The sequence below is a fragment of the Elephas maximus genome, chromosome 14 (genome assembly GCF_024166365.1).
Source record: "Elephas maximus indicus isolate mEleMax1 chromosome 14, mEleMax1 primary haplotype, whole genome shotgun sequence".
Classification (NCBI taxonomy): Eukaryota; Metazoa; Chordata; class Mammalia; order Proboscidea; family Elephantidae; genus Elephas; species Elephas maximus.
Window position 1 is genome coordinate 96461283 of NC_064832.1, and position 26751 is coordinate 96488033.

Consider the following 26751-nt stretch of genomic DNA (forward strand, 5'->3'; position numbering starts at 1 on the left):
GCCAGTAAGTCTAGAATAGCCACTGGGGGATGGTCACCGACCCTGAACAGGGTAATGAGTAAAGTCCATTGCCTGCAGGGGGATTTCCACTTTTATTGCCCCTTTTTACCTCTTATTGGAATCCCTGGTGACATAGTGGTTAAGAGCTATGGCTGCTAATCAAAAAGGTTAGCAGTTTGAATCCACCAGTTGCTCCTTGGAAACCCAACGGGGTAGTTCTACTCTGTCCTATAGGGTCGCTATGAGTAGGAATCGACTTGATGGCGAGGGGTTTGGTTTTGGTTGATTTTTCCTTTTATTACCCATTTCCCTCACGTCCTCTCTGTACACATTATTTGGCAAGTAGCCACGTCTACTTGCTAGTACATTAACCCTGGAAGAGGGGGTTTCCAGTGTTCTTCTCCCATGACTCAAAGTGGGGTGTGCATGGATGCGGTGTTACATCGCACCCTGGGACAGGAGACACCTCAGGGAACCTTGGCTGATGAGGATGTTTTCCTCACCTCTGTCCTGTTTATCCTGTGAGTGACAAATACCTGTTGACTACACTATTAGAACAGAGTCTGGTCTGTGCTCTGCTCCACACGGTCTTCACTAAGAACTTGTATGGCACATTGCATACATACAAACCGGCAGAAACATAGACATAGAGAAAAGGGATGAAAAAGGGAGTATTAAAAAAAGTCACACAACCTGTTTGCTTTATTACAAGCGATTTCTTAGAAAAAAAAAAAATGTTCAATTCCCATTGATCTTGCTCCAACAAAGTACCTTCCCACAGTACAGAATGAAAATGGTCAGAAGCTAGTAAGACAGGAATTCAGTAAGCTGGATCCAGACTAGGCTTATTGGATGGGGCAAAGGAGGAGATGCAACTAGAAAAACTAAAAGGACAATCTAAGCAGAGGAAAGACAGCAGAAACAGTGGGAGAAAGTACTTACAGGTTTTCAATACTGGAGTCAGGATTGATGGACATGAAGAAGCAGCCTGGAAAAACTTGTAGAGTTGAACACATGGGGTGGGAGTGGGGGTTGCTGGAAAATATTTCAAAATACAGGAAAGTCCTTTGTTAAATACATTATGCAAACCAAGTTCAAGTAACTAAGTTGGCATGGCTCCTGTCAGCGTCCCTTATCTTCGGGCTTGTGTTCCCTTGTTATTTTAGGGAAAATTGCTTTGAAATGGAATTTCCCAAATTGTCACATTATGGCCTTCCCAGGCATGCTTGACAATGAACCCCGAAGGAAACAACTGAAAACAGGTAAGTTACCCCAGCACCTTGGTGTGTCTTTTGCTCTATTTATGTCCTTTTATGAAAATAAAAATAGGGGATCAATCGAAGGGATGGATACTTTTTTTTTCCTTCTGTATACGCAGGAGGTCAAAGACATCACTAGAAATATGAATTAATCACTCCCACATCCCTGCAAAGCCATGGTTGCATGATTCCTGCCCCCACAATATCTGAAGACATCCTGGGGGAGGACAGTTACAGGAGGAAGACGGCCGGGAGCCTTATAGCAACAACCCAAAACAGAATGTTCTAACTCGGTCTCAGGAAGGATGTGATTGGGGCCTCTGTGACCACAAATGTGTTTTGGGGGAGGGTATAACTTTTTAATGCTGAGGTTTACATGAAGGAGGACTACCGGTTTCTGTCGAGTTGTTTCCTACTCATGGCAACTCCAGAGTAGAACTGCGCTCCGTAGTGTTTTCAGGCTGTGACCGACCTCTCAAAAGTAGATCTCCAGGCCTTTCTTCCAAGGAGCCCTGGGTGGGTTAGCATCTCCAATCTTTTCATTAGTTGCCGAGTGCTTAACTGTTTGTACCACCCCGGGAACCCCAAAGAAGATTAGCTCACATAAACTCAGCCCCTTCGCATGGCTTTCAAGATCCTTGGTAACTTGGCATCTTCTTCCCTCTCTAGTTTCCACCACTCAGAGATTGTTCCCCTCTCGGATCCCACATCCCTAAGTTCTAGCTGGCTGAATGTCTTGTGTCTTATCTTCAGGGCTCCAGAGGTGCTGGGCCCCTCCAGGCTTCTCATAATTTTATTGCTACCAGGTCTCAGTTAGCTGGCATTTACTCTAGGAAGTTTTCCCAGAAGGCCCTAATTAGCGTAAGGCATCCCTGCAAGTCGACCTGTTTTGAAGGGTCCTCTTGAGAATCACCCTTCTCCTTGAATAGCAAGGTAGCCCTAGGGAGACGTCATTGTCATGCATCTCAGGTCCTATAGCTAGCACTGGTTGAAACAGGGGTGGACGTGTGAGCCAAATAAGGCCAATGGAATTCTCTCCTGGGAATTTGGTTTGGGATCTGCAATAAAGAATCTAATTCAAGTAGTATTTGAAATGGGAAGAGAGGTAAACTCAGGTGAAGTGCCAACGTGGGGCATCCGTATCCCTCCACCTGCACAGAGAAATAATACTAACGATAATTCCATGGGAATGGTCTGCCATGTGCACAGAGAAATAACACTAACAATAATGCCATGGGAGTGGTCTGCCATGCGCACAGAGAAATAACACAAATTCCAGGGGAGTGGTCTGCCAGGCACACGGAGAAATAACACTAACAGTAATTCCAGGGGAGCGGTCTGCCCTACGCCTCCCATCCAGGCTGCCTAAGCAAAGGCCGTGGGCCCAGAACATCTCTGATACGGAGGCTGGAAATTGGGTCGCCTTCTCTCTCCCGGTTCCTTCTCCTCATCCGGGAAGCCGCTCTCCTGTTCTGGGCACACAGGAGCTGTCTCTGTCCCTTATACATTTGCAGGCACCACATGGCACCTGGCCGACCCCACTTCTGTATCTGTTCCCTGTGGGAGGGTAACAGGGTCTCTGGTTTGGGGCACCGGTGGGGTGATCGTAGACACCTGCCCTGTCCTGGCCATGTGAGGGACGAGCCTGCTGGCTGTGGGAGACCGGTGCCCACTAGAGAAGCTGGTCTCGCTATGGCTCTACCTGAGTAAAGCATTTCCCGTGTACTGATAGAGTGTGTGTGTGGTCTGTGTCATTTGCTGGCAACCTCAAACCCTGACACAACAAACCACAAAAGCCAGGTGTCAGAAAATGAAACAGCTGCCCAGAAAGAAGCAAACACGCAGGATCAGAGAGAACAAGAATCAGCTCCTTTCTTCCTGGCGGCTGTTCTTCCTAACCTGAGAATTACGGTACCCATATACATAAAGCTCTCCTGTTTCCCCTGGCCTTAATGGATTTCTGTTACCTGCCTCCAAAGGTCTCCTGACTAAACCACTGCTCCTACGGTGCGGTGCGATAGCATCCTCTCCTTCCTCTAGCGCTGCATGTACCACAGTGCTTTGCAGCTGCCTATTGATTTTCCCAGGACTTGTGGTGGTGCAGCGGTTAAGCACTCAGCTGCAAATCAAAAGGTTGGTGGTTCAAACCTACCCAGCCGCTCCTCTGGAGAAAGACGTGGTGATCTGCTCCTGTAAAGGTTACAGCCTAGAAAACCCTATGGGGCAGTTCTACCCTGTCACACGGGGTCACTATGAGTTGAAATTGACTCAATGGTCCCCAACAACATTATTTCTATTTTTTACTGAACTGTGCCTCCATTAGGTCAAGGACTATATGTATAAGGGTCACAGCATGAAGTAAGTTGTGTTGAACACGTAGGAAAACAAATGTTTGCTGAATGAATGAATGATTTCTTACAAAACTCTTCTGTTTTGTAATTGTTGAAAATATACACAGCAAAACAGACACCAGTTCAACAGTTTCTACACGTACAATTCAGTGACGTTGATTGCATTCGAGTCGTGCAGCCATTCTCGCCCCCCTTTCCTGAGTTGTTTTTCCCCCCTTGACATGCACTCACCGCCCCCTAAGCTTCCTGTCCAATCTTTCAAGTTGCTTTTGTCAATTTGACCCCATTTAGATAGTTCTTTAAAGGAGCGCAAGGCTCATGGCAGACATTCTTTACTAATAAGGGTAAGCTGTTGTTTGGTTTTGGAGCCCTGGTGGCACAGCGGTTAAGAGCTCAGCTGCTAACCAAAAAGCCAGCAGTTCAGATCCACCAGCGGCTCCATGGAAGCCCTATGGGGAGGTTCTGCACTGTCCTATAGGATCACTAGGTGTCAGAATCGACTCGAAGGCAACGGGTTTTAATATCGTTTGGTTTTAAGAAGACTTCAGGGGGTATTTTGGGGGAACTACCTCAAGCTCCCACCACCCATCTGTCAGAGTGTTGTAATGGGGTGGCTTGTGTGTCGCTGTGATGCTGGAAGCTATGCCACCAGTATTTCAAATCCCAGCAGGGTCACCCATGGTGGACAGGTTTCAAGGGAGTTTCCAGACAAAGACAGGCTAGGAAGAAAGGCTGGTGCTCTACTTCCAAAAATCAGCCAGCGAAAACCCTACGGACCACAACAGAACATTATCCCAAGTGGTGCTGGCAGCTGAGCCCCTAGGTTGGAAGGCACTCAAGATACACAGTGGCCCCAACAACGGGCTCGAGCAAACCAACGACTGTGAAGGTGGGGCAGGACTGGGCTACGTTTCTTTCCATTGTGCGTGGGGTTGCGGTGAGTTGGAGCCACCTCTGTGACAACTAACAACAACAGTGTGTGATATCCTTTCATTTTTAGCTTAAACACAATTATAAATGGAAACCCTGGTGGCACAGTGGTTAAGTGCTACAGCTGCTAACCAAAAGGTCAGCAGTTCAAATCCACCAGGCACTCTTTTGGGGCAGTTCTACTCTGTTCTCTAGGGTCGCTTTGACTCGATGGCAACGGGTTTTTTTGGTTTACACCAGCATCCAGGCCTGGAGACCACTGTTGTAACCAGCCAGTATCTAACCGCAAATCCTCACACCTGGACAGCGAGAGGCACCGTACAGGCTGTCTTCACAGAGAGTATTCCACTTCACGGAATCGTTAAATCCACATAAACAACACATTGAGGAAGACGCTGTTTCCGGTTTACAGGCGAGTGATCTCAACTTCAGACGAGTTCAGCAGCTTGACTGGGGACACACCTGGATAATAAGAGCAGGCTGAGCTGCAGTTCACGGGTGGTTTCCCAGTTCAATGACAACACTGAGGAGGGCTTTGGGGACAAAGAGTGAACAATGCTGTGATGCTGGAAGCTAGGCCACCAGGATTTCAAATATCAGCAGAGTCATCCATGGTGGATAGGTTTCAGTGGAGCTACCAAACTAAGATAGAGTAGGAAGAAAGGCCTGGCTAGCTACTTCCGGATAGCAATAGACTAGGAAGAAAGGCCTGGCTACCTGTTTCCAGACTAAGACAGACTAGGAAGAAAGGCCTGGTGATTGACTTCAAGACTACAACAGACTAGGAAGAAAGGTCTGGCAATCTACTTCCAGATAAGATAAAAAACCCAGTGCCATTCCGACTCATATTCCAGATAAGATAGACTAGGAAAAAAGGTCTGGTGATCCACTTCCAAAAATCAGCCAGTGACAGCCCTGTGGATCACAACGGACTATTGTCCTGTTCTGGGCAATGTTGTTACTCAGTGGCACTTGAGGGCGGTTAGGACAGGGCCACAGTGGTCGTGTCCTTCAGATAGAGAACAACTGTGTTTGTGAGTGATCTTGAAAGAAGGGGACAAGTTCATGGAAAGTCAGGGAAATGCAGATGTAATTGTACAGCAGTCACAGGACAGACACCTAGAGATAATCTGGCGCCGCGGGACTGGGCAGCAGAGGATACGGAAATTCACACCTGATAAACAGCGGTAGCCGGGCCAAGTGCTGAGGCGTGGCTTGAGAGGTCTAACGGGGTGAAGCTGAAAACGCGTTCGGGGAGCTGAGCTCTGACACTGACTTGTACCAATATTGAAATAAACACTCATGCTGGCCCCATGCATCAGTTTTATATATTCAATCCATGGGGCCAGAAACATTGATCATTAAAATGCAGAGGGACAAATTAATTAGGCTTGAAAATGGCTTTTCAACTACAAATAACAAGAAGCAAATATTTGAAAACAGCGTCAAGGCCATGGCTGGCAAAGAGGACGGCAGTTTCCGCTTGCTGGTATAATTACCTATCTGCAGGAGCTGTGCATGCAAGCCAGACCCCTAATCGATTTACTTAAAGAATAACTCGGAGGTCACCCCGCCTTAGCCAGGGGAAATGGAGGGCAGAATTAATTACCTCCACTGTGAGTGGAGTAAACAAATGTCGCTTCAATTATCTGATTGTTTCAGATGAGACTTCTGGGGTGTGAATGAGCCAAATTGCATCGTTACTGGATTTCACTTTGCTAAACTAGACCCCGGTGGTGCAGTGGTTAAGCGCTCAGCTGCTGACCAAAAGCTCAGCAGTTTGAACCCACCAGCAGCAACTCAGAAACCCTGTGGGGCAGTTCTACTCTGTCCTGCAGGGTCGCTAGGAGCTGGAATTGCCCGGACAGCCACGGGTTTGTTTTGTTTTGGTTTGGTTTGCCTTGGCAGCACCCTCAGCACTTTCAGCTCAAACCTGCAGATAGCCTAGGTGGCTGATTTTCAGCTAGTTCAGCGTAAATACAACAGCACCACCTTGTGTTGTGTGTCTGAGAGATCGTACCACCTCCAAGAACAAAGCTTGGGGGCCCAGCCCCAGTGTAGGCTTAGCAGCTAGGCCTCCATTTTCAGTGCTGAAAACAGACTGCCTGCTTCTATCCCATTGAAGGGCCTTCTGTTCACTATCAGCCCACCATTTCCTCCTACAAATTCATGTTACTGTTGTTGTTAGGTGGCGTTGAGTGGATTCCAGCTCACAGCAATTCCACGTGACAGAGCAGAACTGCTCCCTGGGGTTTCTAGGCTGTGATCTTTATGGAAGCAGATTGCCAGGTCTTCCTCCTGTGGAGCTGCTGGGTGCGTTTAACCACCAACCTTTCCGTTAGCAGCTGAACGCTAACCAGGCACAGTGGTTAAGAGCTCGGCTGCTAACCAAAAGGTCAGCAGTTCGAATCCATCAGCCACTCCTTGGAAACCCTATGGGGCATTTCTACTCCGTCCCATAGGGTTGTTGTGAGTTGGAATCGGCTTGACAGCAGTGGATTTTTATATAAAATCTAAGAGGTGGCAGACGGGGGAGCACAAACGACATGTTAAAAAAGGCCTCGGGAAGCACGAGGAATCCCTGGGTAGTGCACACAGTTAGGTGCTCAGCTTCTGACCACACGATTGGTGGTTCCAGTCCGCCCACAGATGTCTCAGGAGAAAGGCCTGTGGTCCATTTCCGAAAAATCAGCCGCTGGCAACGCTCTGGAGCAGAGTTCTGTTCTGCACACACGGGGTCGCCGCGGGTCAGAGTCAACGCAAAGGCACCTGGAGGCCGAGAAGGGCAAGCACGAAGCTCTAGTAAATATCTCAGAAGGAAAAGTCAGAGTCGTTTTCATTCCAGAACCTTATCGTCGTTAGTTGCCGTAGAATCCGTTCCGAGTAGAACTGCCCCGTAAGGTTCTCAAGGCTGTGACCTCTGGAAGCAGGTTGCCAGGCCTGTCTTCTGAGGCACCTCTGTGTGGGTTCGAACCACTAACCTTTCCGCTATTAGCTGAGCACTTAGGTTGAGAGTTTCGGCACTGAGACTCTGAAATACTTGCAGGTAAATGAACATTTAACATTATTACTGATTTAATACTTTCTATAAAAGTTCTCCCACATCTGGAGAGATAGCTTTTGAAAGATGAATTTGCCTTTAAAAGGGAGGAAAGGACTTTTTTTTACAAAAAAGTCTTATAATAGTTCTTCTCTATGAACCTCGATAAAATCTTTGTTTCCCAAGAAGATTTTTACATACATTTGAATCTGTACTCTGGGGCAAGCTGAGAATTTAATATGTGGATATCAACATGAGACTGCAGGACCATACTTAATAGACTCCTCAAACACTTTGGAAATATTGTCCAACCAAATATACCACTCTTGTGTGATCTTTCTCACCAGAAAGAACATAGCTAATTGAGGAAGATTGTTTTCAATTGCAATATGAAATGTCAAGATCAGTGTAACAAATAAGCAATTCATTGTCTCTGAAATCCCCTGGACAACTACCTTGGTACTTACAACCTACAAATTATTTTATGGCAGAAGATATTAGAAAGTACTGAAGTCATTCTTGAGGTTCACCCTTCAGTCAAAGATTAGACGGGCCCATAAAGCGAAATGAGACTAAAGGGGTACACCAGCCCAGGGGCAAGGATGAGAGGGCAGGAGGGAACAGGAAGGCTGGTAATAGGGAACCCACAGTCGAGAAGGGGAGAGTGTTGACATATCATGCAGTTGGCAAGCAATGTCACAAAACAATATGTGTATTCATTGTTTAATGAGAAACTAATTTGCTCTGTAAACCTTCATCTAAAGTACAATTTAAAAAAAAGTAAAAAACAACAAAAAAAAGATATTAGAAAGTAGCAAACCTTGTGCATTCAGGGGAGCGAATTGCTAGGACTGGTTATGCACAAATCCTCACCTATAACTCCTGTAGAATCCCCGGTGATGCTACTCTTAGTTGTAAAATGAGAGTTTTATTTTCTAGGTTTACGTTTGCCATCGTCCAGCCAGCCCTTAACAAGCCCTGCTGGCGCGACCGTTAAACACCGCTGCTAACTCAAAGGTCGGTGGCTGGAACCCACCCAGTGGCTCCGAGGGAGAAAAGACCTGGTGATCTGCTTCTGTAACGATGACGTGGGAAACCCCACGAGGCAGTTCTACTCTGTCACATCGGTCACTATGAGTCAGAACCGACTCAACGGCACCCAACAACGACAGCCGGTTCATAGAGAATACGTCTAGCATGCTGAGATGATAACTCTGAATGGAGACTCTACAAATAAGATGGACATTTATCCCTGACACTGTATACGCCATTTAAATGGCAAACATTTATAAAAATAACAGATTTATGGCTATAAGGTCGCACTACAATTCTAAAGACACTTGAAATGTTCAAGTGCTAATATCTTCCCATGAACTTGACGGGCAGTCAGCATATATCGGTTGACAACGATGTTGAAAAATCTCTTCTTTCCTGCAAGCAAACAGTTAACCCATTGCCGACAAGTCCGCTCTGACTCACGGCACCCCCGTGTGTCAGAGTGCAACTGCGCTCCTAGGGTTTTTGATGGCTGAGTTTTGGGAACCAGATGGCCAGGACTTTCCTCCACAGCACCTCTGGGTGGACTAGAACTCCAAGCTTTTGGTTAGCAGCCAACCATTTGCATCAGTCAAGGACTCTCATATGAGCAAAAAAAAAAAAAAACTTGTTGCCGTTGAGTAGATTCTGACTCATAGAGACCCTACAGGACAGAGTAAAACCGCCCCACACAGTTTCCAAGGAGCACTTGGTGGATTTGAACTGCCGACCTTTTGGTTAGCAGCCATAACACTTAACCCTTACACCATCAGTGTTTCCAAAAGGTACCCTCAAAAATCGCAAAGGTTATTCCCTATTCTTCTCATCACAAGCACGTGACTTCTCTTCCTAACCATTCCATAGGCCCCAAGTTCTCTCCACTGTGCAAAGTTCCACCCCCTCCCTCCCCAGTCCAGCGAGCAGAATGGCCCCCTTTCAAAGGACACCTGCCTGGAACAGAACGGTGGCTTCGCACTTGTGCAGAGCTTTCTTCATCCTTCGACTTAAAAACCTTCTCTTTCAAAATGCTCCCCGACTTGAAAACCCTATGCAGCAGTTCCACACTGCACACACAGGGTTGCCGTGAGCTGGAATGGACTCAAAAGCAACCAACAACATTTCGAAATTAAAATGAGATGAATTTTTCCCCGTATCTTTTAAAGCATTGTGCTTGTCTTTTTTTTTTTTTCCTAGTTGCCATGGAGTCGATTCCAACCCATAGTGACCCCGTGTGTGTCAGAGAGAATTGTGTTATATAGGGTTTTCAGTGGCGGATTCATTGAAAGTAGATCGCCTGGCCCTTCTTCTAAGGCACCTCTGGGTGCACTCGAACCGCCAACCTTTCGGTTAACACCCTAACCGTTTGTACCACCTAGGGACTCCTTGTGATTGCCTAGGCTTTTACTAATATGTAGTTATTTGTGCCCTTCCATTTCCAATCTTTTAGATTTTATATGTGTGTGTGTATATATATATATAATTTTGTAGGAGAAAATTGTAAACTAGAAGTGACCAGAAGAGCTTAGTAGCGAATGAAGTCACCCCCACCCCCGACAAAATCTGAAGCAGTCAGCCCTCAGCATCCACAAGTGAGCTTGCTATCTCCTCTCAGACCTGCAAAGCCAGGCTGATCTCCAGCACCCAGCTGGTGTGTTCTGTAGTTCAGAAACATTTTACATTAATTAAATCAAACATAATTAGAGAAGAAGCTCTCTTTTTAAAAAGGAATATCCATACATCTACAAGGAAGACCAGTTGATATGACTATTATTCAAATTTACCCACCAACCTTAAGGCCAAAGATGAAGAAATTGAAGATTTTTACCAACTTCTGCAGGCTGAAATTGATCAAACATGCAATCAAGACACGTTGATAATTACTGGTGATTGGAACGTGAAAGTTGGAAACAAAGACAATGGATTGGTAGTTGGAAAATACGGCCTTGGTGACAGAAACAGTGCCGGAGATTGAATAATAGAATTTTGCAAGATCAACAACTTATCCATTGGAAATGCCTTTTTTCAATAACATAAATGGTGACTGTACACGTGGACCTCGCCAGATGGAACACACAGGAATCAAACTGACTACATCAGTGGAAAGAGACGATGGAGAGGCTCAATATCAGTCAGAACAAGCCCGGGGCCGACTGTGGAACAGACCATCAATCGCTCATACGCAAGCTCAGGCTGAAGCTGGAGGAAACTAGAACAAGCCCACTGGAGCATATGACCTTGAGCATAACCCACCTGAACTTAGAGACCATCTCAAGAATAGATTTGACACTCTGCACACTAATGACTGAAGACCAGATGAGTTGTGGGATGACGTCAAAGACATTTTACATGAAAAAAGCAAGTAGTTATTAAAAAGATAGGAAAGAAAGAAAAGACCAAAGTGGACCTCAAAAGAGACTCTGAAACTTGCTCTTCAATGTAGAGTAGCTAAAGCGAATGGAGGAAATGATGAAGCAAAAGGGCTGAAGAGAAGATTTCAAAGGGCAGCTGGAGAAGACAAGGTAAAGCATTATAATAAAATGTGTGAAGACCTGCAGTTAGAAAACCAAAAGGAAAGAACATGCTTGGTATTTCTCAAGCTGAAAGAACTGAAGAAAAAAATTGAAGGTTTGAGTTGCAATAATGAATAGGTTTCTGTGGGCATAATACTGAATGACACAGGAAGCCTCAAAAGAAGATGGAAGGAACACACAGAGTCATTGTACCAAAAAGAGTTGGTCGACCTTCCGCCATTTCAGGAGATAACACATGAGCAGGAACCAACAGTATTGAAGGAAGGCTGCACTGAAGGCATTGGCAAAAAACAAGGTTCCAGGAACTGATGGAGTACCAGCTGAGATGTTTCAGCAAATGGATGCAGCACCGGGGGTGTTCACTTGTCTATGCCAAGAAATTTGCAAGACAGCTATCTGGTCAACCTACTGGAAGCGTTCCATATTTGTGCCCATTCCAAAGAAAGGTGATCCAACAGAATATGAAAATTATAAAACAATAACATCAATATCACATACAAGTAAAATTTTGCTGAAGATAATTAAAAAATGGTCAGTTGCAGGAGTGCATCTACAGGGAACTGCCAGAAATTCAAGCCAGATTCAGAAGAAGGTGTGGAACGAGGGATATCATTGCTGGTGTCAGATGGATCTTGGCTGAAAGCAGAGAATACCAGAAAGATGTTGACCTGTGTATTATTGACTGTGCAAAGACATTCAACTTTGTGCATCATAACAAATTAGGGACAACATTGCAAAGGATGGGAATTCCGGAACACTTAATTATACTCACGCAGGACCTATACGTAGACCAAGAGGCAGTCATTTGAACAGAACAAGAGGATACTGTGTGGCTTAAAATCAGGAAAGGTGTGTGTCAGGGTTGTATCCTTTCACCATACCTATTCAATCTGTATGCTGAACAAATAATACAAGAAGCTGGGCCATATGAAGAAGAACAGGGCATCAGGATTGGAGGAAGACTCACTAACAACCTGCGTTATGCAGATGATACAACCTTGCTTGCTGAAAGTGAAGAGGACTTGAAGCACTTACTGATGAAGATCAAAGACCACAGCCTTCAGTATGGATTACACCTCAGCATAAAGAAAACAAAAATCCTCACAACTGGACCAGTGAGCAACATCAAGATAAGTGGAGAAAAGATTGACATTATCAAGGATTTCGTTTTACTTGCATTCACAATCAACGTCCATGGAAGCAGCAGTCAAGAAATCAAACTATGTATTGCATTGGGCAAATCTGTTGCAAAAAAATCTTTAAAATGTTAAAAAGCAGAGATGTCACTGTGAGTACTAAAGTGCACCTGTCCCAACCCATGGTGTTTTCGATCACCTCAGATGCACACAAAAGCTAGACAGTGAGTAAGTAAGACGGAAGAAGAATTGGTGCCTTTGAATTATGGTGTGGCAAAGAATACTGCATATACTGGCGGCCAGAAGAACGAACAAATCTGTCTTGGAAGAAGTACAGCCAGAAAGGTCTTTAGAAGCAAGGATGGCAAGACTCCGTCTCGTGTACTTTGGACATGTTATCAGGAGGGACCAGTCCTTGGAGAAGGACATGACGCTTGGTAAAGCAGAGGGTCAGCGCACAAAAGAGGAAGAGCCTCAACGAGATGGATTGACACAGTGGCTGCAATGATGGGCTCCAAACAGCAACGACTGTGAGGTGCAGCACCAGCGGTGTTTCATTCTGTTGTACGTAGGGTTCCCATGAGTTGGAACCAACTCAAAGCAACTGACAAGAACAAAAACCTTTTAAAAATCCTACAATGTGTTCCAAAGCAAAATAGAGTAGTCTTGTATTTACTTGTTTCTTGAATTCTGTATCGTTATTATTATTATTATCATGGCCATTAGCTGCCTTATTCTTAATCCAGATGTAGCTTCAGTTTTATTTTTTGGTATAGTTTAGATTCTGGAGAAATTATATACTTAATGTCTACTATTGTTGTTGGGTGTCATCAAGTCGATTCCAACTCATAGTGACTCAATGTGACAGAGTAGAACTGCCCCATGGGGTTTTGTAGGGTGTGATCTTTAAGGGAACAGATCACCAGGCCTGTCTTCTGAGGCACCTTTGGGTGGGTTTGAACTGAGAACCTTTCTTGGTTAGCAGTCAAGTGCTAAACTGTTTTGCCACCAGGGCTCCTACTGTCAGGCACATGGCTTCCCACTCAGAGGACAAGAAATGGCTATTTGTAGATAATAACTTTCTGGAATGGTGGACTAATTTTAGAAACTGTTAGTGCTTGCTAATTAGATGGCAATTTGCTTTGTTTAAAAATCACCGAAGCTGAATATCCACAGAGACTTGATGACATAGCCCTGTTGTAACTTGGCTTATACATTGTCTACAATCACAGAGCAAAGAAGTTTGGAGCAAGAATTGTAACTCGTTGCTAAAAAGTGACCATTTTGTATTAACTGCTGTATTTTCTTCCCCCAAATCTCAAACTTTACGCTTTTAGTGAGCACATGCACGATTAGGTGTGTTTGGTTCTCCTGCTACAGCGCTATTTAAGTGATAAACACGTAGATAAAAGCACAGAGCTAAAGTCAGAACCCGAGTGCCCTTTTCATTTCAATTTCATACACTAACGTTATAACCTTGGTAAAGTATTTAACTCCTCTGAGACTTGGTTTTTCCATAAAAATATATTGATAATAATTCCCATCTCGGAGAGTTGACCCGAGGATTAAATGAGAATACCCAGGTGAAAGCACCCTGGCCATCCCGGAACGCGAGCCAGCTGTCCTCCAGTTGTCCCTAACTCACGGCGACCCGCGTGCTCCTCCAGTTGTCCCTAACTCACGGCGGCCCGCGTGCTCCTCCAGTTGTCCCTAACTCACGGCGACCCCGTGTGCTCCTCCAGTTGTCCCTAACTCACGACGACCCGCGTGCTCCTCCAGTTGTCCCTAACTCACGGCGACCCGCGTGCGTCGGCGCAGACTTGCTCTCCACAGCGTTTCCGGTGGCTGACTTTTCAGAAGCAGATGGCCAGGACTTTCTTCTGAGGAGCCTTCGAGTGGGTTCAAACCGCCAGCCTTTCAGTCAGTCGCCCAGTGCAGAGCCGTTTACGCTACCAGGGACTCCCCTTTAGCAGCAGTCCCCTAATCCGTGCCTCGTTACCCTCTTCCTTAGTGCACAATGGAAAGAAGCAGGGCTTGGTCGGCAGGGTTTCACAGGCTGACTTTTTGGAAGTGGACTGCCAGGCCTTTCTTCCTAGTCTGTCTTAATCTAGGGGCTCTGCTGAAACCTGTTCAGCATCACAGCAACTGATGGGTGGGCAGTGGCCGTGCATGAGGTACTTTGGCCAGGAATTGAACCCGGTCTCCCTCACAGAAGGCAAGAATTCTACCACCAGCGACCCACCACTGCCCTCAGCCTGCTCTTAAAAAAACCAAAACAAAACCCTTTGCCTTTAAGTTAATTCTAACTCATAGGGACCCTGTAGGACACAATAGAACTGCCCTATAGGGTTTCCAAGGCTGTGATCTTGATGGAAACAGACTGCCACATCCTTCTCCCACAGAGTGGCTGGGGGATTTAAGCAGCTGACCTTAGCAGCCGAGCGCTTCACCACTGCACCACCAGGGCTCCATCCCTATTCTTATTCTTAGGTAGGCATAAATGCTACAGAACACGGTGTGGTGGAAACTTCAGCAGGGACGTTGGGAGGGTCCATTGACATAATATCATTACTCGCCACGTATGTTGTGGGAAAAAAATCATTTACGAAAATTCCCATAACCTCAATTCCACTTTTGAACAGCCCACCGCTGGGTGGCAAGCTTCCAGGCAGCAGAGACTGAAAATTCTGGCGAAGAAGAATAGGCTGGCGTTTTCAGAAGAATGGCAGGAAAAGCGTGTGGGATCACACCCACTGGTGAGCTCAAAAGTTTCCAGAAGGCTTGCCCCCGAAATGGCGCCCAGTTGCTGGGCTGAGAAAGGGAAATAGAGGCCGCAGCCCTGGGGTCAGCCCCCAGGGGAACCCTCACAGGATTGAATAGGACTGGTTTCAATCCTCTCTCCTCAACCCACAGCCCGTACTCAAAAGCCAACTCTGACCTTCCTTCCTGCCACTGCCCTGTGGGAAGGTCCTGCCTCTGCAGCAAAAGAAAGCTAGCTCTTTCCCAGCACGAGCCCCGAGGAAAGGCGCCCCGCTGGGCTGAGGCTGTCTTGTTATGCATCAGCGTTGATCTGCAGAAGGCCACAGGGTTGCAGGGGGCTGAGCTGTAAGTACGCTTTCAAGGTGATGGAAGTCAAATGTTATTCAGCTACGCTCCAAGTGGACGTGTTAAACCACGATGCAGGCTGTACCGTTCAGTGCTAGCGGCAGGCTCTGGAAACAAAGAATTGAGCTCTTGGTAAAATGCATCAAACGCTGGAATTTAGAACCCTGAGCACCTACTCTTGCTAGCAAAGCCGAGAATTCATTTGGAGCTATTGCAGTGTAGCTCGGCTGATTCTGTCCAATTTGACTTCAAGGGCATTTACGTGGAAATTTGCATTGTACAGTCAAGGGTGAGGACGCTGGAGACCCTGGGAAACTATACAACTAATCCCTTGGGGGAAACCCTGGTTGAGCAGTTCAAATCCACCAGGTGCTCCTTGGAAACCCTGTGGAGCAGTTCTACTCTGCCCTTTAGAGTATCCATGAGTTGAATCGACTGGATAGGAAGAGCTTTTTTTTTTTTTTTTTTTTGTATTAACTTTTATTGAGCTTCAAGTGAACATTTACAAATCAAGTCAGACTGTCACATGTAAGTTTATATATTCCTTACTCCGTTCTCTCACTTGCTCTCCCCCTAATGAGTCAACCCTTCCAGTCTCTCCTTTCGTGACAATTTTGCCAGCTTTCAACTCTCTCTATCCTCCCATCCCCCCTCCAGACAGGAGATGCCAACACAGTCTCAAGTGTCCACCTGCTATCATTAGCTCACTCTTCATCAGCATCTCTCTCCTACCCACTGTCCAGTCCCTTCCATGTCTGATGAGTTGTCTTCGGGAATGGTTCCTGTCCTGGGCCAACAGAAGGTTTGGGGACCATGACTGCCGGGATTCTTCTAGTCTCATTCAGACCATTAAGTCTGGTCTTTTTATGAGAATCTGGGGTCTGCATCCCACTGATCTCCTGCTCCCTCAGGGGTTCTCCATTGTGCTCCCTGTCAGGGCAGTCATCGGTTGTGGCCGGGCACCAACTAGTTCTTCTGGTCTCAGGATGATGTAAGTCTCTAGTTCATGTGGCCCTTTCTGTCTCTTGGGCTCTTAGTTATCTTGTGACCTTGGTGTTCTTCATTCTCCTTTGATCCAAGTGGGTTGAGACCAATTGATGCATCTTAGATGGCCGCTTGTTAGCATTTAAGACCCCAGATGCCACATTTCAAAGTGGGATGCAGAATGTTTTCATAATAGAATTCTTTTGCCAATTGACTTAGAAGTCCCCTTAAGCCATAGTCCCCAAACCCCTGCCCTTGCTCCGCTGACCTTTGAAGTATTCAGTTTATCCCGGAAACTTCTTTGCTTTTGGTCCAGTCCAGTCCAGTTGAGCTGACCTTCCATGTATTGAATATTGTCCAGGAAGAGATTTTTCTTTTTTTTTTGATCCTCTGGGAAAAAGTTCCAGTTTAACAAGTAGAGCACGTTGCCCAGCCTGGATGATCACTTGCATAAATACGCTGACCAATCCTTCCAGGTCCTCCAAGCCCCACGTCTTCTGTAGCCTCAGTGCCTTTGGTTTGCATGTGGCCTGGCCTCCCTGACACCCCAGCACGGATTCTGCCCAGTCAGTGTACATGCCGACCTGTCCCTGGGCAGTATGAGCTTGTGGCCACACTTGCTGCTGACCAAAATGCTGGTGGTTTGAGTCCACCCAGAGGCACCTTGGAAGAAAGGCCTTGCAGTCTCCTGAAAAATCACCCACTGAAAACCCTACGGAGCATAGTTCTCCCCGACACACATGGGGTCGCCATGGGTCAGAGCTGACTCGTGAGGGCAACTGGTTTGGTTTGGGTTTATTTATCTCGATGTATAATCATAGTCCATTTTCTTCATTTATCATGATGTTGCTTATTGTTCCAGTTGTGAGGGCTTCTGTTTCCTTTATGTTGAGGTGTAATCCACACCATGGTCTTCATCAGGGAGTGTTTCAAGTCCTCTTCACTCTCAGCAGGCAAGGTTGTGTCATCTGCATATTGAAGGTTGTTAATGAGTCTCCCTCCAATCCTGATACCTCTTTCTTCTCCAGAGTCCAGCTTCTCAGATTATTTACTCAGCATACAGATGGAGTAAGTATGGTGAAAGGATACAACCCTGACGCACACCCTTCTGGATTTTTAAACCATGCAGAGTTCCTTTGCTCTGTTTGAACTACTGCCTCTTGGTCTATGTACAGGCTCCTCAGGAGCACAATGAAGAGTTCCAAAATTCCCGTTCTTCACAATGTCATCCATAATTTTTTAGGATCCGCACAGTCAAATGTATTTGCACAGTCAATAAAACACAGGTAAACGTCTTCTTACTGGTATTTTCTGCTTTCAGCCAAGATCCATCGACATCGGCAGTGGTATTCCTATGATATCATTGATATTCTGACCCAATGATATCCCCGACATTCACAACGATATCTTTAAGTATAAAAGGTGACAATGTACCTATACGAGATATGACTCCAAATTGACAAAACAGGCTTCGGGCACGTTTGGGGGAATACACTTGTCTCACTTCTAGTTACTCCTTATGTGAGTCTGCCATTTAAATTATTCATTGTACTAGCATAATTCATCCAATCACTTGCATTTTGTATACCTAATACTTCTAAGAAGTTTAATATTTCATTTATGGGCAATTAAAATGCACTCTTCTAAGTTACATATTCTAGTAAAAATCCCTTTGATCTAAATGTAGTGATATGCTATAAAATATTCTATTTGCATGTCAGGTTTTGGCTATAGAACATTGCCAGGGAGGATAAATTGAGCTTCACTTTGATGTCAGTGTTCTTTTAGCAAAGGTTGATTCTTCCAGAATAGCCAGCAGGGTGAGAGTGTTTCTCTCTCTAAAAGAACCCTCTGGCATTGGGGATGGGAGGGAGATGGGGTCAGATGGGGGATCCAGAGCAGACCACCAGTGGGAAACAGGGTGTGGAGGTGATTCCCTGAGTGGTCTCACCATGGATGCAGGTGCCCTGGAAAGGGAGGGGAGCTGTGAGTGGATTTATCGGATTCAGATCTCACTAGGAAAGGGACCTGCTGATGCTCTGCTAATTAACCAAGGCAAGGAGGACTTGAAGATAACTTCAAGTGGCCCATTGTACAGCTGTTGAACTGTGGACTGCAGGGGTTCTTTTGTTCACCCTCCCTTAGGGTACAGATTTAAAACCTGGAGCCAAGAGACATGGAATAGTTTGACTGACTTTTTCTGGGTGTTGTTTTATGTAGTTGGGTGTCATCCACCTGATTCCAACTGGTACTGACCCTTTGTGACAGAGTAGAACTGCTGCTAGGGTTTCCTAGCCTGTCATCTTTAGGGAACCAGGTTTTTCTCCCATGACTGAAGTCATAGGAGATGATTCTCACGAGATGCTCAAGATGACTAAGACACGCAGTTAAAGGAACTGTTATTATTTAAACAGGTAAAGAGACAGGTGGGAGGTGATCACAAAAGCAATGTTAATTAACAACTCATATGCAAATATTTTATTGAAAAAATCTAAATTTAAGAGGGTATAAGACCAATTTTAGGAGCTAGTGGTACAGTTGTTAAGCGCTTGGCTGTTAACTGAAAGGTCAGTGGTTCAAACCCACCAGCCACTTCTTGAGAGAAAGATGTGGTCTGCTTCCATGAAGACTGCATCCTTGGAGACCCTGTGATGCAGTTCTGCCCTATAGTCACTAGGAGTTGGAATCGACTTGAAGGCAAGCAGTTTAAGACCAGTTTTATTCTTTATCACCATTTTCTTTTAATCCCCAGTGTTGAGTACATCTTTCTTACCCCTAGATGAAATTTTAGGGAATTACCACAGCTCTTCCAGCCTCTTCCAGCCCAGTCTAGTCTAACAACCACGTAATCACAAAACTACACCAACAGCAAAGGTGCTCTGCTGCAGGTGGTTGAGTTCCTGCAACAAAACAACCAGAATGATCTGTGTGCTGGGAAGTGTCTCCTTGTTCACTTTGCAGGCTAAGGGCCCCTTTCCTGTGGCCTCCCTCAGGCCCACTAACTGATGAATTGCTGTGCTCAGGGGCAGTGGAAGGACGGAAAGGACCGGAAATTTTTGCCTAAGAGGCTCCGAATCTTTAAGAAGGCTCGGATTTCTTGGAAAGGTTGACTGACTGTGCAACGGCTTCGAAGGTGAAAGGTTACCGAGGAACGATTCCTTGTCTCCAATGTTCTTCACTGGGAGCTACCCAGGGAGCCTCAGGCCAAGCCCTTGGGCATGCTAGGCAGAAGTGACCACTAAATATGAAAACCACATGACATGTCCATTTTTGGAGGTGCCACATCAGAACCACGTGAAACAGGCCCAATTTAGGGCTTTCAGCTTTGGTGGGACCAGGCTATAGCATACTCCCTGAGGTAAAGGCTGTTCTTGCTTAGTCAGGTGGGTTAACCTGACTAAACTTGACAAAAACCCATTGCCCTTGAGTTGATTCCAACTCAGAGCCACCCCACATGACAGAATAGAACTGCCCTGTAGGGTTTCCAAGGCTGTTACTTTTATGAGTTCAGGTTACCGCATCTGTCCCCTGTGAAGCTAAGACAGGGAACAGAGGGGCCCCATATCTGCAAACAAAGTAACAAGAAATGGGCCAGGGTGCAGAAACAAAGCCATTCCCCAGAACAATGGGGCAGGGTACCAGAAAACAGCCCGCAAACTTTTTTAAAGTTGTCCTTCAGAAGCGTCTGGAGAAAACCAGCCCTGGGGACATGCGCAGAACATCCACCTGTGACCACTGTGTGACCTTCCACCAGGGGCAGTGAGGGGCTACAGCCCCAGCCGGGGAATCGAACCTGGGGAGCAAGAAACTGCGCAGGTGCAACACCCCATAATAAGTTCTGCTGTGAATCCTAGAGGCCTCCGGGACAGGAGACACCTTAGAAAGCTGCTGCGCGTGCACCGTAGTTAACATATCCCCACCTGTGCCTATGAATAAACATGAATCTTTTCCTGCCAAGAACTTTTTAAAAACCCAGGCTCGTCTTTTGTTCCGTGAGACGCGGGTAAGCATTGCTTAGGTCCTCCTCATCTCTGCTCGCAAGCCTCTTCAATAAGGTCTTGGTCCTGTGGAAAATTCTGCATGCCTTACCTGCTCATTCTTGACCGGTGAGAGGCAAGAACCTTATTCCGGTAACAAAGCGGCTGGTGAGTTTGAACTGCCAGCCTTTTAATTAGCAGCCAAGCACTTAACCATTGCACCACCAGGGCCCCTCAACCTCTCTGGTCCCAAAATGAAGTCTCTTGTGCTGAGCCCCACATCAGCAAATCAAACCCTAAGTTTCTTTTTCTTATAAATGCCTAACTTTCCCAGAAGCCAAAATCCGAGTCAACCAACTGACTCTCCCGGAAAACGAAACCAAAGCTAGCCAGTGAAGACTTCCTGATCAGTTTAACCTGGTTCAAAGTTTTCCTTTAATCCCAGATACGGAAAGAAATTGCCCACCAGCCAATCTGAAATTTGCCCAGTACAACTTCCTTGTTCCTGCAGACGCTCTTATAAAACCCTTTCTGCCTGTTTGGGGGCTTGGGAACTCTTACCTGACTCTTGGGGTAGCTGTTCCCAGGCTCACGAACCGAAAAATAAAGCTTCTGAGTTCATCCCCAAATGTAACATGATTAAAGTTTTATTTTTAATCAGACGTTCTGGATATCGGACGATAAGCCAATTTGGCTGGAAGGAAACAACTTTTGAATTCTTTCTTCTACTCTTCTTTGGGCTCCTTAGTCGCCCTAGGGCCTGGGCCCCCATAGTAAGACACCTGGAAATGCAGGAATAGATTAGACAGCAATCTAAAAAAAGTTGCCAGGAAGTGAAAAATCAGGTCTTTAAACACACAATGTAAGCATTTTGAAAGAAAATATATGGAGATTACTTTGTTGCTAATCTCCTGGTAACAATGTGAGGTGATACTGTTGTTGAGTGCCTTCAAATCAATTTCTGACTCAAAGCGACCCCATGTGACAGAGTAGTAATTTTACCTGGCTTGCTGAAAGTGAAGAAGACTTGAAGCACTTGCTGATGAAGACCAAAGACCATAGCCTTCAGTATGGATTACACCTCAACATAAAGAAAACAAAAATCCTCACAACTGGACCCGTGAGCAACATCATGGTAAATGGAGAAAAGATTGAAGTCATCAAGGGTTTAATTTTACTTGGATCCACAATCAACACCCATGGAAGCAGCAGTCAAGAAATCAAACAGCGCGTTGCACTGGGCGAATCTGTTGCAAAAGACCTCTTTAAAGTATTAAAAAGCAAAGATGCCTCTTTGAGGACTCAGGTGCACCTAACCCAACCCATGGTATTTTTAATCACCTCATATGTATGTGAAAGCTGGACAATGAATAAGGAAGTCTGAAGAAGAATTGGTGCATTTGAGTTATGGTGCTGGTGAAGAATATTGAATATACTATGGGCTGCCAGAAGAATGAAAAGATCTGTCTTGCAAGAAGTACAGCCAGAGGGCTCCTTAGAAGATAGATGGCAAGATTTTTCAGGTGTTTTGGACATGTTACCAAGAGGAACTAGTCCCCGGAGAAGGACATCATGCTTGGTAAAGTAGAGGAAGACCCTTAACAAGATGTACTGACACGGTGGCTGCAACAATGGGCTCAAGCGTAGCAACAATTGTCAGGATGGCACAGGACCAAGCACTGTTTCACTCTGTTGTACATAGGGTCACTATGGGTCAGAACCAACTCAATGGCACCAAACAACAACAACAATCTTTATGGGAGCAGATTGCCAGGATTTTGTCTCTCAGAACCAGTGGGTGGGTTCAAACCACCAACCTTTTGGTTAGCAGCCAAGTACATAGTGGTTGGGCCACCAGGGCTCCTTGAAGTGACACTAAAACACCATTAAAAGAGGGAGGAACTGGGCAATTTATTTGCACCTCCTATACCGGTGGTGCAGTGGTTAAGAGCTCGGCTGCTACCCAAAAGGTCAGCAGTTTGAATCCGCTCCTTGGAAGCCCTGTGGGGCAGGTCTCTCTGTCCTATACGTTTGCTATGAGTCACAATCGACTGGATGGCAACAAGTCTTTTTGTTTTTAATACTTTCTATAGCAAACCAAAGTGTGATCCCAGACAGTCTGATGCTTCTGTATCTTAGTTAACACTCTCTCAATTTAAGAGCTAAGACAATAAAAAAGAAAATATTGAAAAATGGAGAGTATTAACTGAAAATGCTATGGAGAAAAAAGTCCAGGGTATACAGTTTTTGTTGGGTGCTGTCCAGTTGATTTCAACTGTAGCTGACCCCACGAGACAGAGAAGAATTGCCCGCAGAGGGCTTTCTAGGCTGTGATCTTTACGGGCGCAGATTGCCAGGTCTTTCTCCCATGGAGCCACTGGGTGGATTCGAACCACCAACCTTTCAGTTAGCAGTCAAGGCTCCTTAGTTCAGGGGATAAAGCCTGCCAGTAAAAGTCAGTAATAGGAGTAAAACCAGCAACCGGGACATTTTGATTCCCCTTCTGCTGCATGCTTCTCCGATTACATTTTTGGCCACCCATGCTGACAAGGCCCCACAAGGACCTTTGTAGAAAAGAAAGATGGAAACAATGAAGTAATCCCTCCTACTGGCCTTTATATTTTAAGATTGTTCCCCAGAGTGTGTTACTGACCGTCCTGTCCAGCAAGACTTCCTATGACTCAGACTGGGACCATTGCCACCTCCTCCGGGAAGCTCTTTGCAGCGTGACAGCCTTTACTATTAAGAGTGCTTTTTGTGAAGGTCAGCCAAATTTTCTCTGTGTTCATCAGGATCCAAGACTGGTTCTCATTTTCCCAGCCACCCCAAAACAAGTGCTTCCTTTCAAAATATGTGGATAACACTTCAAATTTCATTCAGCGCTTGAAACAGTGTAGGTTCCAAAGAAATACTGGTTGAACAAATGGCTTTATTCTGAGTGTGATGAGAAACTATTGGAAGTATGGAGAAGGAGTTGGAAGTGGTTTTAGAAGGCTACTTGGGAGCCCTGGTGGCACGGTGGTTAAGTGTTTGGCTGCTAACCAAAAGGTTGGCAGTTCGAATCCACCAGCATCTCCTTGGAAACCCTGTGGGTCAGTTCTAGTCTGTCCTATGGGGTCACTATGAGTTGGAATTGATTCAAGGGCAGTGGGTTTGATTTTTTTGTTTTACTTGGTCTGCTTACGTGGCAAAGAGACCCTTAGAAATCAAGACTGGAGGCAGGCAGATAGGTTAAAATCTGCTACAGGTGAAGATGCCAGGTGATAGTGGGTTGGATGAGGCGGCAACCATGAAGGGGTAAGAAGCAAAACTTCTCACCTGTTAGTTCCTGTTTGAACCCCTGCTGAGAACTTGCATTTCTCACAAGTTCCCAGGAAGTTATACAAAAGGATCACCTGAGGATCTTGTTAAAATGTGGACTCCGATTCAGTATGTCTGGGGTGGAAATGCAAATTCTCATCAGGGAGCTTGTGAGAAATGCAAGTTCTCAGCAGAGGTTCGAATCTGAACAAACCCCTGGTAAGACGTTCCCCAGGGATGCTTTATGGAAGGCTGGAATTTATCTCTAAGTTTGAAAAACTTATTCTAGAAATATATCGTTGTTGTTGGGTGCCATCGAGTCAGTTATGACTCACAGCAACCCCGTGTGACAGAATAAAACCGCCCCATAGGTTTTCCTAGGCTGTAGCCCTTACAGGAGCAGATTGCCAGGTCTTTCTCCTGCAGAGCTGCTGGTAGATTTGAACCACTGACCTTTCAGTTAGCAGCCGAGCGCTTAACCACTGCAGCACCAGAGCTCCTTGCAGCACTGTTTATTGACTATGGAAGAAAAAGTTGCAGTTGAGTTCCTTCGATTCATATCAAGCCTGTGTGTCGGAATGGAACCGCATTCCATAGGTTTTTTAATGCTGGTTTTTCGTAAATAGATCACCAGGCCTTTCTTCTGAGACACCATTGGGTAGACTCAAACCACTAAAGTTTTGGTTAGCAGCCAAGTGCTTAACCATTTGCACTACCCCAGGACTGCTTATTGCCTAGAGACCTCCTACAACCCCATTCCTGACGGGTCCCTAAGACACATCTTACACAAAAAGGGTGCAGAATGACCCATAGTCTCGTCATTCCCCGAGTGTCCACTCAGGGCCACCCTTCAGAAAAGACAGGGACCATGGACAAGCCACTTAATCTTGTGGAGTTGCAGCTCCCTCATCCGTAACCCAAGACTCTCACTCAGCCTTGTATGTACCTCACAGGGCGAACGGGTTAAACATCCGAAGCAACTTGACTAGGGTTTGAAGCAGGAAGTGGGTGAGGATCAGAGCTGCTGTTTAGAACAGGGAAAGCCCCAGGGTAAGGGAGGTGCCACAGCCTCCAGCTGGAAACACACGCTACACAACTGATTATTTCCAGATTCGGCTACTTGTAAATTAAAAAAAAAAAAAAAGGATAAAGTATTGCAATCCTGCAAACTCCAGTTTTTGTTTAAGATCGAATATGTTTTATATTCCAAAATCTTTCTTGTTGCTTCCAACAGGGGAAAAAAACCCCAGTTGCCTTGTAATTGACTCCAGCTCTTTGTGACTCCTCGTGTGTCAGGGTAGAGCTGCACTCCAGAAGGTTTTCAGTGGCTGATTTTTCAAAGTAGATCCCCAGGCCTTTCTTCTGACGCACTTCTGTGGGACTCAAACCTCCAACCTTTTGGTTAGTAGTTGAGTATGTTAGAAGTTTGCACCACGAGGGATTTTGTAGCTTCAGAGAGGATGCCCCAAATGGAGGTCTTTTCACTGGCCAACGTGTGCACAGCCCCTGACCCTGTTAGAAAGGCTGCTGAACTGAAAACACTTATTTTTATTTATTTCTTACTCAGGCTCTGTGCTACTTTCTGGTTTAATAAAGGTACACTCAGAACTTTTGTCTCCCTTCCAAAAGGGTGTCTCAGGTCAGCAGCTTCATAAACACACACAGTTTGGATCACTGACCCTGGGGATTAATACACGCTAGAAATGCATTTTTTATTTTGTAAAAAAAAGGCATGCCCTCAAGGAGAAGGGATTAGGGGAGAAGGAGGGATACACATGTGAGACCTGCACACTCACCGGGGTCGAGGAACCTGGCACTCGGAGAAAGCAGAGGAGACGTGCTTGCCCACAGCACCTGGGTCAGCTGCCTCCAGGAAAGTGGCTGTTCAGAGCGGAGGGTGCAGGCCAGTGTGCGAGGGCCCATGTGACCGGTTCACAGGAAGGACAATGGTAACCAAACATTAAAAAACAAAAACCATTGCCATCGAGTCCATTTCCGACTCGTGGCAATGCTACAGGACGGAGGAGAGCTGCCCCACAGGGTTTCCAAGGCTGTAATCTTTAGAGAAGCAGACTGCCACGTCTTTCTCCTGAGGAGCAGCTGGTGGGTTTGAACTGACGACCTCACAGTTAGCAGCCAAGCGCTTAACCACCATGCCACCAAGGGCCCTGAGAGTGCAGAGAAGGCATGAATGAAATACCTGAGCCTGACTGAGCGTGTATTTCCACTTGAGTCATAAGGAAGCAAATGAAATAAAATCAGATTTAGATACAGGTTATAAATATTTTAGATGAGGCCAAACAAGTTTGAGATCTTTGCAGATATCCTTTTATACAGATCCCCCTTGCTCGCTCTAGAATGCTCTATGTCATCTGGCTGAGAACTAACATTTTTGGACAAAGCATTCAATCAGTTATGATTCTCTGCATTGTAGACACTTTGCCCATATCTTTACTGTAAGCCACATGCCTGGCACATCACTGCTTTCCTGAGTTACAGTCTTCCTAATATCTTAAGCCGTTTTCATGTAATAAATTAGGGGCTCAAGCAAGAGCAGTACACACGGCACAAGCCAACCTGATTAAAGAAGATGTTAGCTCAAGGGAGGCCCGCCGTCAGCGGATGGGTTTTATCTGGCTTGATTTGGTGCAGAGAAAAGGGCGTCGCTGTGAGTCTGAGGCCCTGGAATCTAACCCTGGGGTTACCGGGGCCAGGCTGTGTGATCCTGGCCAAGGCTCACCACTTTTCTGAGTCTCCATTTCCTTATCTACAAATGAGAAAGTTGTCATTAAATGATCACCAAGCCTTCTTTCAGAGTTGCTGGGTGGTGCAAAAGGTTAATGTGCTTGGCTGCTGACTGAAAAGCTGGCAGTTCAAGTCTACTCAGAGGCACTTCAGAAGAAAGGCCTGGCAATCTTCTTTCAAAAGATCAGCCATTGAAAATCGTATAAAGCACAGTTCGCCTCCGACACACATGGGGTCGCCACGAGTCAGTCGATTCGACAGCAACTGAGAGCCTTCTTTCAGCTTTAACGAAAAAACCTTTGCCATTGAGTCGATTCTGAAATGATATGGAAGCTGTCATTTGGAATAATTTACCATC

General features: G+C 45.8%; 1 long non-coding RNA gene across 2 annotated transcripts; it reads right to left on the minus strand.

The window, feature by feature from the left end:
• Positions 1-951: 951 nt before the first annotated feature.
• Positions 952-25539, minus strand: LOC126058070 (uncharacterized). 2 transcript variants are annotated; one of them, XR_007513077.1, is made up of 4 exons: positions 25445-25539; positions 24102-24167; positions 20910-21130; positions 952-1035 (listed from the first exon to the last, which is right to left on the minus strand). It is a non-coding gene; the product is annotated as an uncharacterized LOC126058070 (long non-coding RNA). The 2 variants fall into 2 exon arrangements; XR_007513076.1 differs by lacking the exon at positions 952-1035 and adding an exon at positions 7081-7309.
• Positions 25540-26751: the final 1212 nt, after the last annotated feature.